Genomic DNA, 12,976 nt, shown 5'->3' with positions numbered 1-12,976 from the left:
ATGCCTGGATGGCCAGAGCTTGTAGAGGAGTGCACCCAGCGGATTACCTTTTCTAGTAGAGTAGGTGGCACAAAAGTTCGGTTGGTTTGTGCCCTTCATTTTTAATAAAGGTGATAGAAATGTATGTACTGTATATATATATATAGATAGATAAATAGATAGATAGATAGATAGATATTTCCAAGAATTTGTTCCTCAAATGAGAGAAAAAAAATATAGTGTAAGAAAGTATAAGATTTACTTCTACTTGGAGGATGATCCCACAGGGTAAACAAAGTCAAACTTATAGCATCCTGATTAATAAAAAGCTAGTAACAACATCCTGTTTAAATCCAGCTGTTCGCCTTCTGTAAAGGGACCCTGATTCGGTGCCACCGCATTCCTCTCCCATCACCTAAAGATGACTGCTTTTACAATGTGCACCATTTCAGTGTCAATCAGGAAATAGTGTTCTATTCTAGGACCTTTATGATTACAGACTGTGACCCCTTCACACACAATTTGAGGAAAATGGGGGTGCGCATAAACCCCCTGCTTCAGCACCCACAGATCCCTATACCACCCATCGACAAGAGGTAAGTAAGAAGCATGTGTTTGAATAGTAGTATAAATACTGAATTAATGTTTGGCACAATGTTGTTTTAATGTTTCCTTCAACATCATAGATGGAGCAGAGCATGAAGCCACTGAGGCTATATGAAAGAATGCATACCATTCATAGTTTTTGGAACATGACCACAAAATCCTGTGCTTCTGTTGCTATTTGGATGATACGGAGAGCATGTTTAGAGACCCCAGAGAGCTGATCTTCCATTACTTCCTGGCAAATGATACCATAGAAATTCATGAAGTTGTCCAGCCAAACTCCGGTTGAGATGCTGTTCCAAAATGTCAGCACAGGGGAAGGCTGTCCAAGGTTAGTAAGAAACAGGGGGTGCACGTTGCTGTGTTACAGAAGGGATAGTTTCAAATAGGGGTGTGTTTGAATGGAAATTAGTCTATAATGTTTGACTAAGTGGTTATCAGTTTCTCTTTGCTTTTTTGCTCTTATACTTGGACAAATTTCTCCATCAACCATGCCAAGCTTTTATCCAGACTGACAGGGCTGAAAGTACATCCAACTTCCCTAAAGCACTTTTTTCATTTTCCTCCCTCCTTGCTTTTCAGTATAAATCCATAATAAAGGAAGACGGTTTTGTTCAGGGTTTATTCCCCCTTGTTTTCTGTTATCAAGTTAATAATAATAAAACTTTTATAGCGCCTTTAAAAGTTGCATCTCAAAGCGCTATGCAAGAGAAAAATAGAAATAAGTTGTCTCGTCAGATGTCCTGTTGCCTTTCACTAAATGTCATCTGAAAGGTTTACAGGAATCCCCCAGTGAGAAAATAATTATGTTCCTATTTACAAATGATGTCATAAATATCATCCATTCCAGCCCGTATTTCGAGACAAATTGCAATTGTTTTCTCTTGATTCTGCTGAACAGCATGCTCACATTCCCAAATGTCAGCCCAGAGAAATAACAGGCTGCACAGTCCTCAATGTATTTGGACCAATTGTACAAGGCAAACGCTACATTTGGATTGCCTCAAAGAAAGTACAAAGGCAAAATGTGGAGTCTTTCACTGTTGCCATCCCCAGGTAAATGACAATCATGGCTTTTTATTCACAGTGGGTTTTTCATATAACCATTCTTTTGTTTTTTGTTTAGTAGCCATCTTTCAATTTCAGAAAAGTAAAATGTAATTGTCTACTTGGCATTTTACAAACTAGAGCTGTAGAAGAAGAATTCTATAAAGACAGTGACCTGACCATTGGAAGCATCATTAACATGTGAGTTCATAGGGTGTTGATATGTGACTGTGACAACTTCACTAAAGAGTATTATCGCTCCAAATACGGTATTGGTGAGTTACAATATGACTCAAGGGGAAAGAGTGGTATTTATCAAGTGAAGGCAAGTCAGATCATTCAGGCTATGTGCAGATGGGGGAACACAACTGGATTTCTCTTACAGGTCCTGGTGCTAATTTAAAGGGATAGTTCACCCAAAAATGAAAATTCTCTCATTATTTACTCATCCTCATGCCATCCCATATGTGTATGACTTTCTTTCTTCTGCTGAACACAAACAATTATTTTTAGAAGAATATTTCAGCTCTTTAGTTCTCTGCTTTTCCATTGGATGGTGGCCAGAATTTGAAGGTCCAAAAGCATATAAAGGCATCATAAAAGTAATCCACGCAGCTCCAGTGGTTAAATCCATATCTTCAGATGCGATATGATAGATGTTGGTGAGAAACAGATCAATATTTAAGTCTTTTTTTTACTATAAATTCTCCTTCCTGCTCAGTAGGTGGCGATATACACAAAGAATATGAATTGCCAAAAACAACTGAAGAAGAATGTGAAAGTGAAAATTTATAGTAAAAAGGATTTAAATATTGATCTGTTTTTCACCCACACTTTGGATTAAGCCACTGGAGTATTATGGATTACTTTTATGTGATTTTTGGACCTTCAGTGTTCTGGAAACCATATACTTATATTGTAAAGTCCAACAGAGCAGAGACATTTTTCTAAAAAATATTTGTTTGCGTTCAGCAGAAGAAAGAATGTCATACACATCTGGGATGGCATGAAAGTGAGTAAATGATGAGAGAATTAAAAAAAAAAAAAAAAAAACTACTGAACTTTAAGACAGTACACACACAGGCCTGGCAAAATACAGAACCTAACAGTACACATATTACACATATAAAAGTTATGCTGGACAATTATGAGACATACTGTATACACAGTATACACAGAACATTTTGGGACATATTTCAACACCAGTGTGATGTATGTAATATTGTGTATATCTGAAAAATATTTATGCTTTTAAAGTTGATATTGGCCAGGCCTTACACTGAGCTTTCATAAATTTGTTATGGTCATAATTGTTAAAGGAATATTTTGGGTTCAATACAAGTTAAGCTCAGTCGAAAACATTTGTGGCATAATGTTGATTACCGCAAAGATTAATTTAGACTCCCTCCTTTTCTTTAAAAAAATCAAAAATTGAGGTTACACCGAGGCACTATAATAGAAGTGAATGGAGGCAATTTTTGGAGGGTTTAAAGGCAGAAATGTGAAGCTTATAAATTTATAAAAGCACTTACATTAATTCTTCTGTTAAAACTTGTGTATTATTTGAGCTGTAAAGTTGTTTAAATCATAGATTTTATGGTTGTTTTAGGGTTTGAGGATATGTCGTCATGGCAACAAAGTTGTAAAATTGGATATTACTTTACTCAGAAAAGGTTAGGAAGCGATTTCATCACACTAAAATCATGTTAACATGCATATTGTTTACGTTTTGTAGCTATACTTTTGAAACTGTTTTAATGTTTATGGATTGGCTCCATTCACTTCCATTGTAATGCCTCACTGGGACCCAGACTTTTACTTCTTTTTAAAGAAAAGGAGTCAAAAATAAATTTTTATGGTAATCAACATTATGCCACAAATGCTGTCAGTTGAGCTTAACTTGTATTGAACCCAGAATATTCCTTTAATTAATGGTTAGTGTTTTTATTTTTGTATATTTTGGTAAACGTAAAAAATTTATTTTACTCAAAGCAGTGCAGTCATTCCCAGCGCTGATTTGCAAGTATGGTGTAAGAGTGAAAGGCCACATGATGTCAGTATTGAGGTAAGGAATTATTGCCTCGTCACTGGCCTCATTTGTGGTTAAAATATCTCATGAATTTACAGTTATTTTGTTTGCTCCAGACAAACGTACATTTTGTGTTGTGTGTTCTAGTATTATTTTAGTTTTTTTCTGAAAATGTAAAACAAATGTACCCCTTATTCTCAGCTCCCAATCTGTGTGGTCTGACAAGGTGTTCGTTATTTTCAAAGTCTTCCTGTCGTAAATCCCACGTCTCGATGAGACTCTAATGCTCCCTGGCATGCTTTCATCCCTGCGAATAACCATCATAGCTCCTTGGTGTTGCATGGACTGACACGAAAGACTAAAGGAGCAACTGATTGACACCTCAAGGCTACTGAGGTATTGGACAGTAGATATGAGAAATGGCCTGCCTTGCCTTTTTATCTTCAAAAGCCTGGACATGAGAAGCGTACATGCTCCATGCCAACAGTAATACAATATGGCGCACGTGCATCTGTCCACTCTGGCTTGTGCGACATGATGTCGACTAAGGAGATCATAGCATTAGTTACACAAGTCTAATGGAACCGGGTTGACACAAGCTCCTGATTGAGCACTCGATCACTTCTCAGAGGTTAATGGGTTTCAGACTGAATTTACATGGATAAACCCAACTCTTTACACACTGTCTTGCCTCTCTTCAAGCTGGTTTATTATTATATGTTGTTTTCACTTCTTTACTGGGTTTTGCTTCCAAATATAATCCCAGAACCAGTATCACTCTGCAAATTATTCTCTCCCTCAGTTTGTTTTGGACAATACATTGTCAGATGTTGGCAGAAGAACAGTTTTGCATGCAGGAATTGATAGCTGGGGAAAATGCTCTTCCAATGGATGATATTAAACTAGCTTTTGTCTAAACTCTTGTTAGGCAAGGCCTGGTGAGCAACATGTTAAGATTTGTGGGGAAATTATAACAGACAGCCCTATTGACAAGGAACATGTTTGTGTCATATCTTTCTACCTCAGTGATGACACCACACTCTTTGAACATCCTCAAAGAAACTCAGGTACTGCAGTCTTGTTTGGTTAAATTCTGTTCCATTCGAAACAATTCTAGTTTAGATCTTCAATTTCAGTTAAATTCAAAATGATAAATCCATAATGAAGATTCTGCTAAAGGTGTGATTGAAAGGAGGTAACAGTCTTCTCTTTTTGTTTCATCACGTCTCATCTGTCTTCTCGTCTCACATTGTCTCTTCTCATCTCATCTTGTCATCTTTTCCCTTTTTGTTTTTTCTCATCTTTTGTTTCTCATGTATTGTGTCTCGTCTCTCTCTTCTCATCTCATCATGTCTCGTCTTGTCCCAAGTCTTCTTATTTCATCTTGAATTGTCTTGTCTCATGTTTTCTCATCTCATCTTGAATAGTCTCATCTTGTCTCATCTTGTCTCTTCTTGTCTCTTCTCATCTCATCCTGTGTCATCTCTTCTCATCTCATCTTGTCTCTTCCCATCTCGTCTTTTCTCATCTTGTATAGATTCTTCTCATTTCATCTTGTCTTGTCTCTTCACATCTTATCTTATGTTATCTCTTCTCGTATCATCTCTCTTCCCTTCTCGTCATGTCGCTTCTCTTCTAATTTCATCTTGTCTCATCCCTTTTCATCTCATCTCATCTTGTCTCGTCTTGTGTCATGTCTTCTCATCTCATCTTGTCTCATGTCTTCTCATCTCATCTTGAATCGTCTTGTCTCATGTCTTCTCATCTCTTCTTGTCTCATGTCTTCTCATCTCATCTCATCTTGAATCATCTTGTCTCATGTCTTCTCATCTCTTCTTGTCTCTTCTCTTATGATTGCAATCTGTGAAATATTCTTTATGTGAAATACAGTAAATATAAATACATGTGAAATTTACAGTATCTGTCTGTAACACAAAAGAAGGTCTGTTCCCGCAACCTGATATTTTGATTTACATTGATTGTGCTAGGCTTTGCCAACATATATGTTGCTTCACAGAAACTCTATTAAAAGCTCTTCACCTATGTCTCAATTGCTAAGTTCCCCAAGGCCAACATTGGCACCATTATAAGCAAGATAAAGTCCATCAGTGAGGAAAAGCTGAAAGAAGTAAAACAGTTCTTCATGATGATTGACCCAAGCAGCACTGGCTTCATTCCATATGAGTCATTCAGGTAAGGAGCTAGCTAAAAAAACAGAAAAGGAACAAGCAAAAACTTAGAAAGAACAAAAAAGTAAATATGTAAAATTGAAAAACAAACTGAAAAAATTATTGGCATCATTATTTTATTATAAAACACATGTTGTCAACTCCTGAGCATCTGTAAATGGTGTTTCTTTGCAGGACTCTATTGACAGATATGGATGTTCAGTTGTCCGAGCATGAGATCATGATGCTGGGTCACACTTATTCAGGGCGGGAACAGCCAGAGCAGGATGTGAGCCTCATGCTTGTGTGACACAGGGTCAGCTAAAGAAGAACACTTTGAGAACTTTACAGATATGGTGGGAGCTTTCATGCATGAGGACTGGGAAAGGTGAGCAAGGTTTCCACCATGTAATCAGCTTTCAATTCAATGCTCAGATCTATTTTTTCAAGAGTTATTTTCTTTGTATTTGATATTTTTAGACAGTGTGGGCCCTAATCATGAAACACAAGCAGAACAAACAAACATACCATTCATAAATTAATTTTTACTTAAATTGTTGCATAGAATTGAAGGCAACAGTTTACGTAAGAATTGTTTTTCTGAATGATTTACACAGAATTCTTTTCTGCTTACCTTTAATGACTAAGGGCCCTGTATTTGTCAGTTTTAGTGCTGTCAATGGATATTTAAACATTTTATACATCAATCAGTTTAATAAGTTAACACGTTCAATTTGGTCTTAGTATACACGATGCTGTATATAGTATATATACAGTACTGTGCAAAAGTCTTAGGCACATAAGATTCCACAAAAACATTTGTCTTAAGATGGTTATTTATATCTTCAGCTTTAGTGTGTCAAGAGCAAATATACATTTTAGACTCCCAAACATTCCTTTTGCATATAGAATAGAATAGAAGAACAGGGAGCCCCGCAACAGATGGCATGGCACCCACACAGCCCCCCACTGAACACCGAGTCAGTCTGGGATTACATGAAGAGACAGAAGTAATTGAGACAGCCTAAATAGATTGAAGAACTGTGGCGAATTCTCCAAGAAGCTTCCTATCTGCCAACAACCAATAAAAACTGTGTCCAGGTGTACCTAGGAGAATTGGTGCTGTTCTGAAGGCAAAGGTGGTCACACCAAATATTGATTAAGCTTTTTTTTATGTTATTGGACTTTGTATGATATTAATTGATAAATCAAAACTAATTGTATTATTTTTGAAGGAATACTCACTATGCAACATTTTTCACAAGTGCCTCAAAACTTTTGCACAGTACTGTAGATATTCTTTCTATTTTCTGTTTTAATTTACCTGTAGCTTTTAAGCACACTGTAACAGAAATAAGGTCAAAATTAGCATTGAGATAAACATGCATTAATTCAGAACCACAAAAATCATTTACACACTGTTGGACACACACCCTAACCTATTGAGAGAGTCATACAGGCACTGATGTTCACCAATCAGAGTGAGGTAGAACAACCATCAATCTGCTTTAGATTGAGGGGGTGTGATTAGTTCCAGCAGTTCAAGTGAAGCATTGGAAACAGATGAAGACCTGTGGCATGTTGCAGGCAAGGGAAATAGATGAGGGAGGATGCCGACAGGTCAGTGTGCATGTCCTGTTTATATGGCCCTGTTGAAAGTTTAGTTGTTTTCCGATATATCCTAAATGTCCTGCAGAAAAAATTAGCTTGGAATGTCTGCAGCTGTCTGTGACGAACTCAATAGGAATAACTTTTGATACTGTATGTTTTTTTTTTTGTTTTTTTGCATCAGTTGTTATTTAAATTGTTTACTTGTAATGACTTGAGCTTCAGACACTTTGGCAGGCCCAGATGGAATCTGTGGACTTTTTTGCATTTTCTGAACTGATTTTATGTGGAATCTTATGGAATGGATGTAAACATTGTAAAATGTGTTAAATGGAGCACTATGCTCTTTTTGGTAGCTGAAAGCATAAACAAATTATACAAAATATTGGTAAAACTTTACAATAAGGTTGTATTCGTTAATGTTAGGTAACTACATTAGGTAACATGAACTAATGGTGAACGATACTTTGACAGCATTCATTTATCTTGGTTAAAGGAATAGTTCACCCAAAAATGATCATTCTCTTATCAAAGATTTGTTATTGGAGAAATGATGTCTCTTTGTTCATACAATGCAAGTAAATGGTGACCAAATGCTAAAATGTAACTCCTTTTGTAGTGTACATTTTGCCATTGCAGTCTCTAGGCACAATCATGATTTCAAGCTTGATTACACTTCCTAGTGCTTGATGCATGCACAGAGTGCTAGATGGCACTAGGACAGGTAATCGAGCTTGAAATCAAGAGACTGCTGATGTCAAGATTTACAGTGAAAAAGGAGTTATATTTTGGTCTGTTTCTTACCCAAAATCGACTGGAGAGCTTCAGAAGACATTGATTAAACCACAGGAGTCTTATGGATTACCTTTATGCTGCATGCTGCCTTTGTCCTTTTTGGAGTTTGAAAAATGTGGTCACCATTCACATGCATTGTATGGACAAACAGACATTAAAATATCTATGTTTGTATTCTGTTAAAGTGATGAGAATAATTTTTCATTGAACTATTCCTTTAATGCCAATTTCTACATATACAAATACATTTTTAACTTTAAAAGTTGTGTATTTAAACATTAGTTAATGCTAAGAAGAACTAACATGAACAATAAATTATAGTACTTATGATAAAATGGCATTAATCAAGATTACTAAATGTTGTGGAAATATTAGTTTGTGTTAACTAATGCATTAGCTAAGTTAAAGAATTGAACCCTATTGTGATGGTTGTGGCCAAGAATTAGGCAGGACTAGGTATAGGGCAATGACACAAAGAAGAATTTTATTTCTCCTCAGCAGAAGCAGCATTCAAGTCTTCAGACTTCAATATAAAACAATAAGTCAGTAGCCCATGATGGCGAAGGATTAACTCAGCTAACACAGGAAATAACTCTCTGGCCTTGCTTTCACCACACCTATATATACATCGTGGACTCTACCAAAAACTAATTAAAGGTATCAAAATAACAATTTACTCAAATAACCCCAAACATAATCATCATATTTTAATCAACATACAAACAGAATTCTAATTGTCATAATACAATAAATAAACTTTCTAAATTTCTAAGACAAATAGATAATGAAATTACTGTGAAGAAACAAATCCCCCTCCAGTTCTGAACATAATGGCATAGTCCAATTTCTCTGGCTCAGCATAATGTGGAGCTAAAACCCTTACTTCACCCTGTGTTTGCTGACACATGGAATGTGGTTATTCACTCCATGCTCCAGAGTTACCTATAATTCAGGTAAGTTCACTTTTAAAACAGCAGGAATCTGCAAGAATTGTGCACCCTTCTATAACCATCCTTGATGTTTTTAATCTGTTTTAAAACATTGTCCTGTGCTTATTTCACGTTTTAAATTATACTTTGATTACAAAAAAACAACCACATTAAACTCCAAAATAAACAAACAATTAGCTTAAACATTGGTAGAGACCAAATAATATGTGCAGTGTGCTACATATCCATCACACTTATTGTAAAGTTTTACCAAAATATTTCAAACCAATGGGAGGGGCATATCGAACTTTATGAATGATGGATGTTTCAATGCTGCAGAAATACACAGAGCTTTCAGCTAAGTTCTGTTTGCGTAGATTCCGTGTGTGCCTGCACATTAGATAGGAATGTAAAGACTAATATATTGAATATCTTTTTCTTGTTTTTGTTTTAGTTTACCTAATGGCTGTTTAAGAATATGCTAAAAGGAATAGATGACACAAAAATGCCATAACTAACTCACCCTCATGATTTTACAGACCTGTATGATTTTCTTATTCCAAACACAAAATATATATTATTTTTATACAATATATATATATAATTTTTATTTATTTTTTTTAATTAGGAATGTGCAAAACTACCAGTTTTCATAATTGACTAGTCGTCGGTTGTCAGTTTTAAGGATAATAGTTAGAGCCCGACCGATACCGATTTTAGAGGGGGGAAAATTCACCGATTACCGATATGGTGGCCGATATAGTTTTGAGCCGGAATGAAAACAGACCTTTTCTATGTGGATTGTTCACCGATTTTGCACTGATATGACTATGCAAAGGTACTCAGAAGGCTGCTTTCTTAAACAAATATTTTTATCAAAGAATATTTGACATTATTATTATTATTATTATACATTGTCAACAAATTCTAGAAATGAACACTGAGAAAATAAAGAATAAATAAAAATACAATAAATAGCTTAATAAACATCAGTACTGCATGTTTAGTATCAGTCAATTGCTGACCATTAAAATAAAGAATAAATAAAAATAAAACAAATAGCTAAAAAAAACATCAGTATTACTGTTTAGTATCAGTCAATTGCTGGCCATTAAAATAAAGAATAAATAAAAATAAAATAAGTAGCTAAATAAACATCAGTATTACTGTTTAGTATCAGTCAAATGCTGACTATATTAATACTGTCGAGTCAAGATAAACAGTGGCAGTGGTGTTACACCGTATTGTGCTATACAAGTTCAGTAGAAACTTTCAACATTGGAAAACCAGACTTTTAAATATTACATTTTATAAATGCAACGACTGGAATTGTTCGGTTGAAGGGGGTACCAAACTGTGACTCCTGAACAAAACAGTTTGGTGAATACATGTTTACACATTAGCTTCCACTCAGCTGACAACAATGAAAGCAGCTACGTGATTAGCTAGTTAGCTATAAGCTCGTTGTCATCGAGAGTAAAAGACGGACATTGTTTATTTTACTTTCCAGCATTGTGTCTCACCAATTAGGTAACAGCGTAGCATGAAATCAACACTCAGCAGACACAATCCACCACCGCACCATTGTCTGCTGAGCTGCAAAAAGATGCTCTGATGTTTACCTTTCAATCTGCTACATTACTTACTGCACTGACAAACTATAGCTGGCTAACAGCAAACAGACATGAGTGACATGGTTGTCAGGGACAGGGTTAATGTTATATTAGTAATATTGAAAAGGGGAAATGATGGGGTCATTTTTTATTAACTTTCCAGTATGTATTTCACAAACTAGTTAGCAACTTACCGACACACAGCTCAACTCCGCCCTGTCTGCAGAGCCACTGTCAGCTCAACTCTGTAAACAGTAGAGTCGGAGCACGCTCTGCTGGATAAACTACGTAGTGACACCAATTCTAAAGCATTGTTTTCTGCATTATATTTTCTGAAAAAAATGATATATCGGTGAAAGGCTAATATCGGCCGACCGATATATTGGTCGGGCACTAATAATAATGTATTATTAGGCTCCGTTATGTTCACGTGTCCCCGATCAGATGCGTTTTAGAGGGATATATGGACACTAAGTGCAGCACATGGTTACTAATGGATATTCAACAAATAAAAAGACTAAATAAATATTAGGCTATACTATCTTATTGTACAAAACTTTCAATGTAAGAAAAATAAGAGAGGCTGCAATACGGAGTTTCACAAAACCGCTTGTGCTTGGGTTGTTTAATGCTAAACCCAATCGAATGCCTTCAGAAGACTTGGAACATAACACAAGTCAAATGGACTACTTTTGATACTTTGCATTCCTTTTTTACGCTTTTTGAGTCACTATCAATTTCCATTGTATTGATTATTGTGATATTCATTAAAACATCTCCTTTTGTGTTCTGCATAAGAAAGTAATACCGGTTTGGAACAGCGTGAGGGTGATTAAATGATGACAGCATTTTCAATTTTTGATTAACTATTTCTTTTAAGAATACGCATTTTCTTCATTTTTTTAATTTTTTTTTTAATTTTTATTTTTTTATCACTTTCACTTCACTCAATGGTGCTATAGTTCTGAACACCTCTCCTCCAAAAAGCCACAGATCATCTGTAAATCTTTCCGATTGCCCCTGTCTGATGACCTACTGAGAGCCATCCTCAAGAAGTAGGGACACCAGAGCAAAACTCCCATTTATTACTATCTATAAAACATTTCAGATCAATATTTTCATATTTCCTATCTCATCTTTGTTGGCAAGTTTCAGGATGAATCAGAGAAGATCGACTAACATGCTTTCCTATCAGGCATCAACTGGAGAGAAAACCCGCCCATGCTGTACACCCAGACATCACTTTAAAGGTGAGTAACTCGAAGGTTTCATCCTTGACACACAAATCTCTTCAAAACGGAGAAGATGACATGAAAATAGTTCATTCATTCCATCACCAAATAGAATCTCTTCTGTTAGATGGCATCCTCTGTCATTAGCTAAAGCAGCCACACACATTTCCTGTGTGTGAGAGTTTGTGTCAGGGTTCAGGCCTTGGTAACCTTTGGGCCCCACAAGCTTTGAGCACCTACAAGCCTCATCTCAAGGAAATCAGCCTTGGGGAAAAAACTCACTCAACAACTATGAAGTAGAGCTTTTATTACAGCGCAGTAATTTAGCATGCCTCCTTGGAGCCTAAGCAGAACCATCTGCTCAGTGACTCAAACAATGAGCATTCCAGGTCTGCATGGTCTTGACTAATCAGCAGGGGGAGATAGTGGTCGGTTTGTCTATATTTTCTGAGTTCTGTCTTTTTTATTTAAATGGATAGTTCACCCCAAAATGAAATCTCTGTCATTATTTTTTTGAAGAATATCCTGACCAAAAATGACAGGGAGTAAAAAAAGTGGGGCTATCAAGCTCTAAAATGACCAAAAGCAGAATCAAACATGGTCCAACTTGTGTGTTATTACAAGTATTTTGAAGCCATACAATAGCTTTACTTTTTTTTTTATGGAATAGACCCAAATAATGACAGACTTCATTTTTGGCTGCATTCTACATTGCGATTAAATCACTTGCATATGTGACCAAATTTTGCTTTATGCGACTAAAATATGTCTGTTATTAGCCACTGACTAGTAAATGTTCAGATTTCACTTGCCAGTTATTGAGTTGTGTTGTGGTGGAGAACTTAGCACAGCGATTCTTTACTGAATTAAAAGCTGGAGTTTAAGAAGCTAGATTCCTAGACACACCCACCTGCTGGTGATGCCAGTCAGAGGATGGAGACGCAACCCATGTGGTGTGTTAAGATTTAAG

At 36.1% G+C, this 12,976-nt stretch overlaps 1 pseudogene; it reads left to right on the top strand.

The window, feature by feature from the left end:
- Positions 1-12,022, top strand: LOC127447585 (EF-hand domain-containing family member C2-like; annotated as a pseudogene).
- The last annotated feature ends 954 nt before the right edge of the window (positions 12,023-12,976 follow it).

The sequence above is a fragment of the Myxocyprinus asiaticus genome, chromosome 10 (genome assembly GCF_019703515.2).
Source record: "Myxocyprinus asiaticus isolate MX2 ecotype Aquarium Trade chromosome 10, UBuf_Myxa_2, whole genome shotgun sequence".
Classification (NCBI taxonomy): Eukaryota; Metazoa; Chordata; class Actinopteri; order Cypriniformes; family Catostomidae; genus Myxocyprinus; species Myxocyprinus asiaticus.
This window is presented reverse-complemented; position numbering and strand designations above follow the sequence as displayed.